This window comes from Camellia sinensis, chromosome 7, assembly GCF_055761805.1.
Source record: "Camellia sinensis isolate YWXY chromosome 7, ASM5576180v1, whole genome shotgun sequence".
Classification (NCBI taxonomy): domain Eukaryota; kingdom Viridiplantae; phylum Streptophyta; class Magnoliopsida; order Ericales; family Theaceae; genus Camellia; species Camellia sinensis.
Genome location: NC_138967.1, coordinates 129882017 through 129897786, shown reverse-complemented (window position 1 = coordinate 129897786; position 15770 = coordinate 129882017).

The following is a 15770-nucleotide window of genomic DNA, read 5'->3' as shown; positions in this document are numbered from 1 at the left end:
GTTGTTGTCGTTCTTTATTTTCTCATTTGGAGTTATAGGATGTGTTGGGTAGGTTTGTTTCAGGTTGGTTGGATTCATAAACCAAGTGTTGCTGTCCAGTTTTTGGGTTGTTCGCTCGAGCCAGGGATTGGTCGCTCGAGCGAGGGTTGTATTTTGTGTCTTCTGGCTCGATCCAGCTTTGCTTCGCTCGAGCGAGCGACTGCGTCTGGTATAGACCTGAGGGCAGTGCTTATTCGCTCGAGCGAGATTTTCTTCGCTCGAGCGAGAGAGGTGTATGTTTTCGAGTTCCTTGTTCGAGCGAGAATTCTGTCGCTCGAGCGTGCTCCAGGGTTGCACACCTGAAGCATTGCATTCTTGGCTCGAGCGAGCTTTTCTTCGCTCGAGCGAGGTTTTCGTGTGTCTGGTCGCTCGAGCGACCAAGTATTCGCTCGAGCGAAACTGTCAGGTTTAAATAGGCAGCAGCGTGTTTCAGATCAGTTTTTCATACACTTTCAGATTCCAAAACCCTAGTTACGAGTTCTCTCTCCCTCTACACACCTTCTCTCTTAGGATTGATCTACTTAGAGTGAGTTTTTACCTTAGATCCTTTATTAAAAAGATAGAGTGAGTCGAAGGCTTCCATTTAATCTGAACATTTAGTGATTTGGAGCACATTGGAATTTGGGTATTCATCTCTGTCTTCTCCATTCGGGTTATTTTCTTCGAGGTAGGGATTTCCTACTCCATCTTATAAGTTTTGTTCTAAGTTTTAGTATTTTGATATGTTGGAAGTACTTTGGTAATTTTGGGAAAAACCCTAGTTGTATTAATAAATTAATTTGTATAATTAATTTAAGGAAATTGGGGAAACATGGTTAAATTCATGGAATTGGGGAATTCATTGATTAAATGGCGTAGTTGGATAAATTAAATCACTCGCCTATTGAATTGTTGATATATTTATTTTCAGTTTAGAAATAACTGTTTTGGGCTATCGGTGGAGGATAGCCGTGCTTGTTGTAGACACTGCATGTGGATTAGGGATAACTGAAACTAATCATTGTTTAAGTCATCAATTTTGACTGCTGAATTAATACAGACATTATGTGTATTGATTGTGTGCTGTATATGTTATGTGTTTACATACATTGTTTTGTGTGGGAGGAGATAGGGGATGTACTCCACGGTTTAGGGGAAGATAGGGGATGGACCTCTAAACCGGATTTTGTTTGGGAGGAGATAGGGAATGGACTCCATTAGCATCACTTTTATGTGTGCTTATTTATATTGAAGTGTTTTATTGATACAGCACTAAAATGTGTATCAAATTCAAAGTATGAAGTGTTTTGATTTGAGCCTGAGTCTCATCTGTTTGTTGACATTGGAAGAATGTGAATTTGATATATATATAGTTCACTGTTGTAAGTTTGGCCAGGTTCTGAGCCATATTGATAATGTTGGAAAGTAAAATGTGTCTTAAACATTAGTGTCATGAGACTATATAATGATGTAATTGATTATCTTGGTTAACCATCTATTGAATGCTATTGCTTTATTCAATGCTTATATTTGGTTTAGTATTTTTCTACTGGGCTGTGGCTCACCCTTTATGGGAACATCATTTTCAGGTCCAGGTGATAAGCTACCTCCAAGGACTTAGCTTGGCAGGATTTGGATTTTGAAGACTATCTTTAGTTATTTGTTTTTATTTGATAAACATTCAAGCCTAGGGCTTTATTTGTATTTGAGTTAGAACTCATATTTTTGTGTCCAAGTGTTGCCTTGGAAAGATGTAAGCCCATAGGACATTTAATTTGATATTACATGTAATGTTTTCTTTTTGTAATACTCTGATGAATGAGATAATGAATTGGTTTCTTTTAATATTGCATGCCAATGATATATATATATATATATATATATAATGGGTTTATTTTGAGGGCGTGACAACAAATTTGAAAGGATGATGTAATTTCTATAACATTCAGTGGTCGGCAACAAGATTGCCGGGTAACGAACAATTCATATTTTAAGTAAATTTCAAGAGTGTGGTGAAGTAATTCTATTTTTACACACTATTTACTCTCTGTGTGCATTATTTCTTAATGCACACACTTATAAATTTGTTTACCTTTTGTTTTACTCATTCTGCCCACCAAATGTTCCAAAGATACCCTAAGTCATAATGTATACACACATCAACACAAAAACTCAACACATTATATACACACACCACACAAAACATATAAAACCATGCCACACCCCTAAACATAAATTTAAATTGTATCTTCCAACACTTTCCGACAATACTTTGACATTGTTTTACTATTTTTGTTATTCATTTTGTATTGACTGAGGAAAAGAAGGAAAATTGTTACTACTTGTTATCCGAATAAATTTAAAAAATTCAGCAATCAACAACCAAACAAAATAATAAATTTTGATTTTGTATTTCTGAATAAATATAAATTTTCAACATACAACTACTGAACCATAGAAACACTTTCTTTAACTATACTTCTAAATCAAATTTACGTTTTTGAATCCGTATTTTCAAATCATTTATGTATTTTTAGTTCTATAGTTTTGAACTATTTACATATTTTCGTTTTTTTTTTTTTTTTGGAATGAGATTTTTTTTTCCCCATACCCTCTATTTATATATTTTCGGTCTGATGTGTTTATTTTTTGAAATGATATGTGCTAAAAAATTCCATGTTCAAAAGATATCTATTGAGAAAATCTAGTTTTAAGGTTTGGTATGGGTATTGATATCTATATTGGTCATTTTGTTTAATGGTAAAATTGTAAAAAAAATAAAATAAAATAAAAATTAATTCAATGTGTATGAAAATAGAATTACCCTAATTGGGCCTTTGTTTTAAGTAGATAGCCCTAATGTAAATAATACTAAAACCGCAAGCAAACGCACAACACAAACCTTCAATTGTTCAACTCATGTACAGATCTAGTTTCTCTTTTGTTTTTATATATTTGGATTGAAGGCTTGTACAGAGAAATCAAGTTCTTTAGAATTGACGAGTAATATTATTATACAATTTTAAAGGGAAAAAATCATCAGTTTGCAGAACAAAGAAGATTTGAGTCATTGGGGGACAAGGTATTATTCCACTCTTTTACTTGCTCTTTCTTTCATTATTACTGTATTCAGATATTAATCTATCAAGCAAAATTTGCTTTGTATTTTATTTTAACTGTTAGATTATTATTATTATTATTATTATTATTTGGTTATGTTAGGTTTTCAATTGGTCATGGAACCACAATTGAAAAAGACCAACTACAAGTTTGACCGGTTAAGTAATCTTCCAGACAACATAATTTATGACATCTTTTCATTGCTTCATATGAGAGACATTTCATGTGTGTGTGCACGTTGTCAAGTAGGCTAAGACAGCTTTGCTTCTGTATGCTTTGCTTGAATATATCTTTTTAATCATCCTTGAATTTAAAGACATTCTGGGGTGTAAAACCGATCAAGGAACAAGAATTAGACAGTGTTACCTGATTTGTCGAGAGATTCTTGCATCTTCGCAATGGGGCAGACTTATTCCGCCTTCGTATTGATTACCCATTCTTTTACCGCAACCTCAACTACGACATGGATTATCGTATAGTGACATGGATGTATAATGCAACCATGTGTCGTGTTCAAGAGCTTGATCTTGACATTGCCTTGAAAAATACATTTTGCTTGCCTCTTTGTGCCTTGAACTGCTCATCATTGCAGGTTCTAAAACTGAACTTGAATTGGGGTAATCTCAAGTTGCCCAATGTAGAGTTCAACTCGCTGCAGGAGTTGTCGTTGATCAAGTTCGGAGTTGTTAATCCATTGCTCGGAGAGTGGATTTCTTTGTACTATAAGGCCCTTACAAATTTAAGCCTCAGGGTGTTTTATGGGATGAGCAATCTCAATATTACAAGCTCTTCTCTTCAAGATATGAAAATTACTATCCATGATGAGGTTTTTGATGTCAAAATTTCTGCTGCGAAACTGCGGACTTCGTTTGTAGGAGGACGAATGGGGTATGGAGGAGGTTTTCGGGCTGGCAAATCGTTGACAATTTTTGCACCCAATCTTCAAGAGTTTAAGTATGTAGGAGACCTTGTATATATCTCTTGTAAAGGGGAATTCAAGTCTCTAGAAATTGCCATTGTTATTGTCTCAGATTATCCTCTTGTAAAGGCCGTGATTGACAGCTTTATAAAGTTCTTTTGCTGCCTAAGCAAAGCAAGAAAAATGGAATTAAGTGACAGGTTTATTAAGGTATTCAATGGCATTCTTCTTTCACATTTAATTTTTTTTTTGTACGTTGTTCTTGTACCTACCTTTGCTTCTTTCTTTCTTCTCTTATTTTATCTAGTTTATATTTGTTTTAGGATTGAACTTCTCTCACAGTCGGGTGGTCGTATTTGGCAAATTTTTAGCTACACGTGATTGTTTTTAATAATTATTACTTTGATCTTCTAAGCCTATGTGCACAAATCGTTCAAGACTGATAATCATAAACACATCATTTTTTTGACAACATATTTGATAACAAATTTGTCATATGTTATCAAAATCATACATGTGCATTTTTTTGACGATATCAATTTCAATGGCTAGGATATCCAATTTCATCTAATTTTTTTCATTATTGATTTACAGTTCGACCATATTTGACACTGAGAAAAGTCCAGTCTTTTTGTATATTACTTTTTTTTTTTTTTTTTTGATCAACTAAAAGAAACAACTTTATTGATGGAATTGTCATATACAAAGTATGGAAATATATTAATAAAGTGGAGGAAGTGCATAAAGCATGACAATATATTTGTCTAATCTCAATTAGGTTAGCACCGAGGAGAATATCCTATCATTTATTAGCACTACCCTCAATAGTTGGTGAGAAGCTAACAAGACAGCAACACCAACAAACAAAACTGAAATACCACACCAGCAAAGCAACAGGGCATAACCACCCAAGTGAAAACAGGACACAACCACCCAAGATAGCCTTATGGGCAAAACTAAACTCGGCTAGGATTAGCTATTCTGTGCCTGACTTGTATGTTACTAATTTTGTAGTTATTTGCTCCTTTTCTTGCTTTCTTTCTTCTATTTTTTATTTTTGTATTTCTATTGGTGGTACTAATTGATACTGAAAATTGCAGATGCTATGTAACCAAGATTGTGCTCCAGCAATGTCATTGGAGAGCTTACGGCACTTGACTATACATGATGGTCCTTACAAGGACAGTTTCAGAGTCCCTCTATTAGCATCTTTTCTCAAGTCATCACCTAATCTGAGATATCTCAGGATGAGATACAATGGATCAACCAACTGTAAGCCAATTACACTTTTACATATATGTTTGTTCGCCTTTCAAGCTTTGAGTTATTTTATACTTTTTTCTTTAATCCTTTATTTTGGGCAAAATTTCGCTTTGATTACTATAGTTACTATTTTATTGTTTAAACTTCATGTTTTTAATTACATTTCAATGTGGCCCTGTTGTTAATTGTCAGTATTTTAGACAAAAATAATAATATGTATTATTACTATTATTATTTTGTTAGATAGGATTATATGTACAACTTAAGTAGGAATTTTGACAATTCTTGTAAAAATAAATAAATAAATAAACACTACAACATATAAGAGTTTTAGAGATAAAATGTTTTGGTCTCTAAAAGTGAAAATTTTGTTGCAAAAGACATTTAGGGACCAATTTCCATCATCATGAGGATAGTCGCTAAAAGGTCATCCCGAAAAGTAAAAAATAAGGCATTTAACGACAAAATTTTGACAATGTCACTAACAAATAGATTTTTAGTAAGAAAATAATTTGGTCTCAAAATAGTTTATCTTTTTAGACAAAAAATTTGGTCTCAAAAGGATAATAATTCATCACTAATGTCCAATTTTCGTTTCTAAAACTATAATTACGACACTTTTCACAACAAAATTATTTGATCTCTAAAAAATAATTCTATTCCTAAATTTTACTCTCTAAAACCTCAATTTTTTGTAGTGAAATTACACTGATGTCCATATAATTACTACATGGAAGACGGTCACTGTTGGCCACTAAGCCAATCCCTATATTCATTTCATTTTATTTGGTTTTCAATAACTTTTGCCTATGAACACTTAATGAGATTGAAAGTGCAACTGTATTACAAGTTATATATTTGAATACTAGGTGAGACGCACCTATGGTATTTTTTTTTTTTTTTTTTTTTGTCAGCGAAGAAAATGAACTTTGTTGATGAAACAGAAAACTATTACATTAATAAAAATAAAAATAAAATATTAGTGCAAAAAGCATCATATTGAACCAAATCGATCACAACTAGCTTGGTACCAATAAAACCGCCCAATCATATGCTAGCACACCATCACAAATTGATGAGGAACCAACCACAAACACCAAAAACAACATCACCCCAGAAAAGCTAACCAAACCTGATACCTACCAGACGGCAATAAAATAATGAAATAAACAGACCAAAATTAGTTGACAGCTCAAAACAGATCAAAACAGCAATAAACAGACCAAAAACTATCCCACAGATCACCAGCCTCAAACCAACCACAGCAACTGCACTTCAAGATTAGCCCAAAAACCAACATCAGGAGCAGCAGTAGCCCTACTCAATCAACTCTGCAGCAGCCCCAAACTTGATTAGAAACATCATTCCAAAATTACCACTGAGCAGCAGCCCCACAACACCAAACATCATGGAGTTGTGACAATCTTTATAGGTATGGTATCTCTAAGATAATACATAATGCACCAACTTTGCCTTTAGTCAAAAAACTTTTCAAGATCCTCAAAGTTCATATTATCCGCCATCACCAAGTCAATCCATTCCTAAAAGCCACTCTCTTGAATCCCTTTGGTCCATGATTTGGTGGTCTGCGAGGTGTAGGACTGTATCGGTCACGACCCCATTCTGCCCCTAGTAGAATGGTACCGTGATGGCCAGTAATCCGAGATTACCAAAGGCCAACTTACAAGGATTCATACAATCAGAGTACACACATGGGGCTTACATGTGCGGAAGCAATAAATTTAAATCTACATAGTCCATAAGAGCTGTGCGTAGATCAAATGAAATGACATACATTTTAACATGGTTTTACAACTTGAATACAAATAAAATAAAGTGCATGTTACATCTTGATCAAAAGGCTTCTCAAGCCGACATATACAAAAGACATGAAATACAAAGCTAAGAAGTATAATCTTCAAGATGCTAGCAAAATATGAATCCGAACACAACTTGCAAAATACATCCAGGCATCACTGCCTTCTTGCTCGTCACCTACATATATATAAGGAGAGGGTGAGTTTCGATACTCAGTGAATGATATCAGTAATAAAGGTTTGAATGAATGTTATCCGAGATCTTTATCAAAACAATACATATTATCGCTTGTACAAAATCAAGAGATGAACCTAGTTCATCTATCAAGTCTTTCAAAGCTCCAAGGGATGCTTACTAGCATCAATATAATACAAGTGATGACATTCCTGACAAAACAAGGGAATAATCGACCCGGAATCAATTAGACAAACCCACCCGTACAAGACCGTCGATGGCAAGGGAGATATCTCAAACAAGGGTACTAGTTGCATTATAGTCCCCTAACACTAAGGACTTTCCAAGAATGTCATCAAAACAAGATAACACCTGATACAAAACCAGGGATAATCATTCATACTTAAACAAATACGTTTCCAAAACGAAACAAAGCAAAGCTTTTATCAAACATTATAACATAGCTTTATTAAAAATACCACTCGCATAGCTCTTCAGGTGTAGGGCTTAAGGCCAGAATCCAAGACCTACAAATACATGGCAAAGTCCACTGAATGCATTTCAAGAAGACAAGAAGTAATGCTCAAAGATGGTTGTGCAATGCATCCTTAAGCACAAGCTCTGCATGAGCATAAATGATCCCGGCATTTCTTCCAAAACTAGGTCAAGACAAAACAGAACATGTGCTGGGAGTTAAAACACTGTTTTTCATCTCAAGAAAACATGCTAGTACCAACCAGGTCTTGGCCGAGGTCCCACACCTCTTGGCCGAGGTGTGGTCCCGGTGACCACATTCAGGGAAATTAAGTCTGGAAAATCTGGGTTTCCTTTTGAAGAACATGAAAAATATGAACATGAAGAACATGAATGCTAAAATCATAACTTCTTTATTCAAAATCTAAAATTTCATGATATGAGTTCAAAAACATGGACCTGGGTACCCATACTTGAAGATTCCATGAAAACAAACACAAAAGCATAGATCTTGATACAAACTTTCAGATCAAAACATGGGTTTTTCTTGAAGAACACAAGAACATCATTTTCTCTTTCTAAAACCAAACTTAAATCAATGCATGGCTCATGAATCATGCTAGATCATGCAATGTGACCAGATCAACATAAAGAACAACAAGAGTAAATCAAGACTCTAACCTCAAAACACGAATTCAATGGTTCAAACTCTAAGAATCAAGCTTGGAAATCTATTCTCACTCTAAGAACTCCTTCTTCCTCTCTTCCTAGAGCTTCTCTCTCTTCTAGGACAATGATATAGCAAATGATATTGCTGGCTGACTTAACCCTCTGCTGAGACACGTGGCACTACCAAATTGGATTTCCTCAAAAATGTGCCTGAGTGAAAAGACAAGGATATGACAAAGTGTGTATGACAAGTAAGGTGACAAGGTCACTCTGACAAGGCAAGGATCTCGGATCAAGACATAGGCTTCGGCAAGTAAGGCCTCAATGATCTCGGCTAGGAAGGATAACACTTGACCTAGCTATGCCACACCTCAGCCTAGATATGCCACACCTCAATCTAGGTCATACCAGTCCAGGAACAAGATCACTAGGTGCAAGGATCAAAGATCTAGGACGTCTAGATGATAACACCTCGGCCTAGATGATACACATCTCAGCCTAAGTGATGCACACCTCGGCCTAAATGATGACATCTCGGCCAATGTGCCAGGGTGAAGGTGGAGGTCAACCAAAGTGGATTCCAAGATGGTCCTAGGTGTAAGAGGTTCAAAGGTGTGACCTAGGCTTAACACACCAAGCAAGGAACAAAGCATACCAGTAATACACAGGTAAATCGCACAAGCACAAAACAAGACAGGGACCTTTACTTAGGCAAAACAATTCAAAATCTACAAATACAAGCTCATCAAGACAAAATCATACAGATATACATGAACATGACTAAGACGAGAATGAGGGTCATTACAGTCTACCACCCTTAAAGAAGTTTGGTCCCCAAACTTAAGTTACCTTGCCCCGAAAACAACTCCAGATAACGAATTTTCACTTCCTCTTCTATTTCCCATGTAGCCTCTTTGCCGTAATGCTCCTTCTATTCAATTTTCACCATCGATATCGACTTATTCTTCAACTGTTTCACTTGCCTATCAATAATTCTCACCGGCTTCTCCTCATAGCCTAAATCTTCATTAACCACAATTCCAGAATAATCAATCACATGCAATGGGTCCCGAATATACTTCCTCAACATCGAAACATGAAACACACTATGGACTTGGCTTAACTCTGGCGGTAAAGCAAGTCTGTAGGCAACGAGGTTAACCCTCTTAAGGATTTCAAATGGCCCGATGTAACGAGCTGCTAACTTACCTTTCTTCCCAAATCTTGAAACTCTTTTTATCAGTGAAATCTTCAGGAATACATGATCCCTAACTTCAAATTCTGACTCTCTTCTTCTCTGGTCGGCGTAACTCTTCTGTCGACTCTAAGCAGTTTTGATTCTTTACTGAATAAACTTAATCTTCTCAGTCATCACTTGGACTAGCTCGGGACCAATCAAAGCTTTGTCTCCTACCTCGGTCGAATATATCGGCGATTTGTACTTCCTTCCATACAAAGCTTCATACGGCGCCATGCCAATGCTAGCTTGATAACTGTTGTTGTAAGCAAATTCCATTAATGGCAATGCACTTCCCAACTTCCCTTGAAGTCCAATACACATAGTCTAAGCATATCTTCAAGTGTCTGAATTGTTCTCTCTGTTTGCCCATCGGTCTGGGGATGAAAAGCTGTGCTAAACCTCAACTCGGCTCCCAAAGCTCTTTGTAGACTTTGCCAAAATCTAGAAACAAACTTCGGATCTCGGTCTGACACAATGGACATCGGCACTCCATGAAGTCTAACAATCTCATTCATATACAACAAAGCAAGTCGATTGGCATTAAAGGTAGTCTTAACGGGCAAGAAGTGTGCTGACTTAGTTAATCTATCAACGATAACCCAAATCGAATCCATACCCTTTTGTGTCTTCGACAAACCAACCACATAATCCATGGAGATGTGTTCCCATTTCCACTCAGGAATTGACAAAGGTTGAAGAAGTCCTGGTGACCTCTGGTGTTCTGCTTTTACTTGTTGACAATACAAACACTGGGATACAAACCCGGCTATTTCTCTTTCCATATTTGGCCACCAAAAAATTTGCTTCACATCTTGGTGTTCCCTGGATGAACGGAAAATCTGGAACCATGGGCTTCCTACAAAATTCTTCTTTTCAACTCTGGGACGTAGGCCACGCACAATCTTCCTTCAAACTTAAGTACTTGATTTTCGATGGTGTACCCTGGCCTCGGCTTAGTGGCAATCTCATCAATTAACTTTTTAAAGAATTCATCCTCCATCTGTCTGGTCTTTACCTCCTCAATAACAGTCGGCTCCACTAAAATCATTGCTAAACAAGCCAAATTCCCAACTAGCTTCATACTCAACGCGTCGGCCACTGAGTTGGCTTTACCTGGGTGATACTGAATCTGCAAGTCGTAGTATTTCAATAACTCTAGCCATCTCCTTTGCCTCATATTCAATTCTTTCTGAGTGAACAAGTATTTCAGACTCTTGTGATCTGTGAAAACTTGACAAGAAGCTCCATACAAGTAATGACGCCAAATTTTCAAAGCAAATACCACGGCTGCTAATTCTAGATCATGGGTAGGATAATTCTTTTCGTGAGGTTTCAACTGACGAGATGCATGTGCTATGACTTTACCCCCTTGAATTAACACACAACGCAAACCCTTATGCGAAGCATCACTATAAATCTGAAATTCCTCATTACCTGACGGTAGTACAAGGATCAGTGCTGTGACTAGCCTCGTCTTTGCCTCCTGGAAAGCTGACTCTCTATCCTTAGTCCATTCATATGCCACTCCCTTCTGAGTCAATTGCATCAATGGTACTGCAATCCTCAAGAAATCCTTCACAAACTTTCTGTAATAACCTGCCAAACCTAGAAAACTACAAACCTCAGACACATTAGTCGGCCTCGGCCAGTTCACAATGGCTTCAATTTTGCTAGGATCAACCGAAATACCTTCTTCATTAATCACATGACCCAAAAATGAATTGCTGGAAAGCCAAAACTCACACTTGCTAAGCTTGGCATACAACTTTCTGTCTCTCAAAATCTGTAAGGCAAGTTTCAAATGCTTCCTATGCTCATCACTACTCTTGGAATAGATCAATATATCGTCGATGAAAACAATCACAAACTCATCTAGGTATGGCTTAAAGACTCTGTTCATCAAATCCATTAATGCTGCAGGAGCATTAGTCACTCCAAAAGGCATTACCAAAAATTCGTAGTGGCCATACCTTGTCCTAAAAGCAGTCTTCTCAACATCCTCGGCTTTAACCTTGAGCTGATGGTAGCCCGACCTGAGATCAATTTTAGAAAAGACTCGTGCTCCTTGTAATTGGTCAAGCAAATCATCAATCCTCGGCAATGGATACTTATTCTTAATGGTTACCTTGTTCAATTCTCGGTAATCAATACAAAGACGAAGTGCGCCATCCTTTTTCTTAACAAATAAAACTGGCGCTCCCCAAGGTGAAGTGCTCGGCCTAATGAAATCCTTATCCAACAACTCTTGTAATTGCAGTTTCAATTCTTTAAGCTCGACGGGGGCCATCCTATAGGGTGCTTTGGAGATAGGCTGGGTTCCCGATATAACGTCAACAGTAAATTCTATTTCCCTATCAACTAAGTGGCCAAGCAAATCACTTGGGAAAACGTCGGGGAATTCATTAACAATTGGAATATCGACCAATTCAACGTTTCCATTTCAGATTACTTAGTATACTACACAAATAACCTTGACACCCCTTTTGGATCAACTTATAAGCCTTCATGGATAAGATCAAGTAAGGTAGGGATACTACTCCTTTACCCTGAAACGTAACCTCGGCTTGGTTTGGGGGTTTCAATGTAACACTTTTGGAAACACAATTAATGGATGCACGATTTACTACTAACCAATTCATTCCCAATATAACATCAAAATGAGCCATGTTCAACAGCATCAAATCAACTAATAATTCAATATCCTCAATCACAACAACACACGCCCTATAAATGGATGCAACAGTCATAGTTCTCCCAGATGGAGTAGACAAAGATAACACATAACCAAGGGGTTATAGTTCCCTATTTAACTTATCGACAAACTTAGCGGATACAAATGAATGTGTAGTACCCGAATCAATCAATATATATGCATCTTGAGAGCAAATTGGAAGGGTACTTGACACTACTGTCTCGGCGCTCTGAGTGTCTCCTGGTACCAATGCAAAAACTCTGCCCTGCCTCATCTATCCTTTCCCGACATTACCTTTCTGTGCAAAACCCGAGGTACTCCCACTTTTCCTACTATCATTAGCCTTTGTCTTAGGACAGCCCTTGAGACGATGGCCCATCTCTCCGCATTCGAAACAAGCTCCAGACGCCCAACGAAAAACCCCGAAACGTGGCTTCCCACAACTTGAACATGTCAGCCTAGTATCACTTTCCTAATTCGAGTTGTTGGAACTGCCCATATTCGCCTTCTTCTTGGCACCAAACGGTACTCGGCGATTGTCATAATTCTGCCTCTTTCTCTGGCTCTCCCCTGAACTATGATATCCTTTTAAGTTAGGTTCTGCGAGGATGGCTTTATCTAACACTCCGACATAAGTCGGCATGTTGAGCATATTAACTCAATCTTGTATTGGTCCTCGAAGTCCACTCTCGAACTTCCTAGCTTTCCTGTACTCATCATTGACCATGTAAGGTGCATATCTCTCCAACTCGGTGAAAACACGGTCGTATTCAGCCACTGTCTTGTTACCCTGGTCAAAGTCTGGAATTTTGTGGTCTTGCGATCTCGGACACTGAGGGGAAAATGTTTTTCATAAAACAACTCCAAAAATCTGGCCCAAGTCAAACCTGGATTGCCTTCTCGGATCATCATCCACCATCTTCGAGCGCCATCATCTAATGTGAATGCTACCAAAGACACCTTCTAAGCGTCGGTGCTGCAACTTCTCCATCTCAAGAACCCATGATTCTGCCTTCATTGGCTCTATACCTCCATGGAATGTCGACGGATTCATCTTTTTAAATTCTTTAATCAAAGTCAATGTGTCGTCTCCATACAAAGCTGGCTGTAGAGGCACTTGCGGCACTGAAGGAGGTAGAGATAGAACTGCATTTCGGCCATTTGTCTGCTCGGCCTGAGTAGAGGTAGTACTAGTGTTCTGTTGTCTTGTTCACCTCAACTCATGGGCCAAAACCTCTGCCATCCTTTCTAATCTGTCTAACCTATCCTCGGATTGATCTCGGCTAACTGGAGGTCTACCCCTTCTCATGACGCTAAGAGTATGCAAAATGTGACTTTTTAAAACAAAATGATCAAATAGACATGTATACAAGTAACAAATGATCATGCCGAGATGATGCACATCTTGTCAAGTAGCAAGCAATATGATGCAATCCTAACGTCATCCTAAGGGAGATCTTACGCTCTTTAGGACTCAAAGTGTGTGAATAACGTACTATAAGGAACTGGTGCTCTGATACCAATCTATCATGACCCTATTCCACCCCTAGTATAATGGTGCCGTGATGGCTAATAATCTAAGATTACCAAAGGCAACTTACAAGGATTCATACAATCAGAGTATACATATGGGGCTTACATGTGCGGAAGCAATAAATTTAAATCTACATAGTCCATAAGAGTTGTGCGTAGATCAAATGAAATGACATACATTTTAACATGGTTTTACAACTTGAATACAAATAAAATAAAGTGCATGTTACATCTTGATCAAAAGGCTTCTCAAGCCGACATATACAAAAGACATGAAATACAAAGTTAAGAAGTATAATCTTCAAGATGCTAGCAAAATATGAATCCGAACACAACTTGCAAAATACATCTAGGCGTCACCGCCTTCTTGCTCGTCACCTACATATATATAAGGAAAGGGTGAGCTTGGATACTCAGTGAATGATATTAGTAATAAAAGTTTGAATGAATGTTATCCGAGATCTTTATCAAAACAATACATATCATATCATAGCTTGTACAAAATCAAGGGATGAACCAAGTTCGTCTATCAAGTCTTTCAAAGCTCCAAGGGATGCTTACTAGCATCAATATAATATAAGGGATGACATTCCTAACAAAACAAGGAATAATCAACCCGGAATCGATTAGACAAACCCACCCGTACAAGACCGTCGGTGGCAAGGGAGATATTTCAAACAAGGGTACTAGTTGCATTATAGTCCCCTAGCACTAAGGACTTTCCAAGAATGTCATCAAAAGAAGATAATACTTGATACAAAACCAGGGATAATCATTCATACTTAAACAAATACGTTTCCAAAACGAAACAAAGCAAAGCTTTTATCAAACATTATAACATAGCTTTATTAAAAATACCACTCGCATAGCTCTTCAGGTGTAGGGCTTAAGGAAAGAATCCAAGACTTACAAATACATGGCAAAGTCCACTGAATGCATTTCAAGAAGACAAGAAGTAATGCTCAAAGATGGTTGTGCAATGCATCCTTAAAACAAGCTCTACATGAGCGTGAATGATCCCGACATTTCTTCCAAAACTAGGTCAAGACAAAACAAAACATGTGCTGGGAGTTAAAACACTATTTTCATCTCAGGAAAACATGCTGGGTACCAACCAGGTCTTGACCAAGGTCCCACACCTCTTGGCCGAGGTGTGGTCCCGGTGACCACATTCAGGGAAATGAAGTCTGGAAAATCTGGGTTTCCTTTTGAAGAACATGAAAAATATGAACATGAAGAACATGAATGCTAAAATCATAACTTCTTTATTCAAAATCTAAAATTTCATGATATGAGTTCAAAAGCATGGACCTGGGTACCCATACTTGAAGATTCCATGAAAACAAACACAAAAGCATAGATCTTGATACAAACTTTCAGATCAAAACATGGGTTTTTCTTGAAGAACACAAGAACATCATTTTCTCTTTCTAAAACCAAACTTCAAATCAATGCATGGCTCGTGAATCGTGCTAGATCATGCAATGTGACCAGATCAACATAAAGAACAACAAGAGTAGATCAAGACTCTAACCTCAAAACACGAATTCAACGGTTCAAACTCTAAGAATCAAGCTTGGAATCTGTTCTCACTCTAAGAACTCCTTCTTCCTCTCTTCCTGGAGCTTCTCTCTCTTCTAGGACAAAGATATAGCAAATGATATGTTTTCTCTACTACCGGCTGACTTAACCCTCTACTAGGACACGTGGCACTACCGAATTGAAGTTTCTCAAAAAGGTGCCTGAGTGAAAAGACAAGGATATGACAAAGTGTGTATGACAAGTAAGGTGACAAGGTCACTCTGACAAGGCAAGGATCTCAGATCAAGACATAGGCTTCGGCAAGTAAG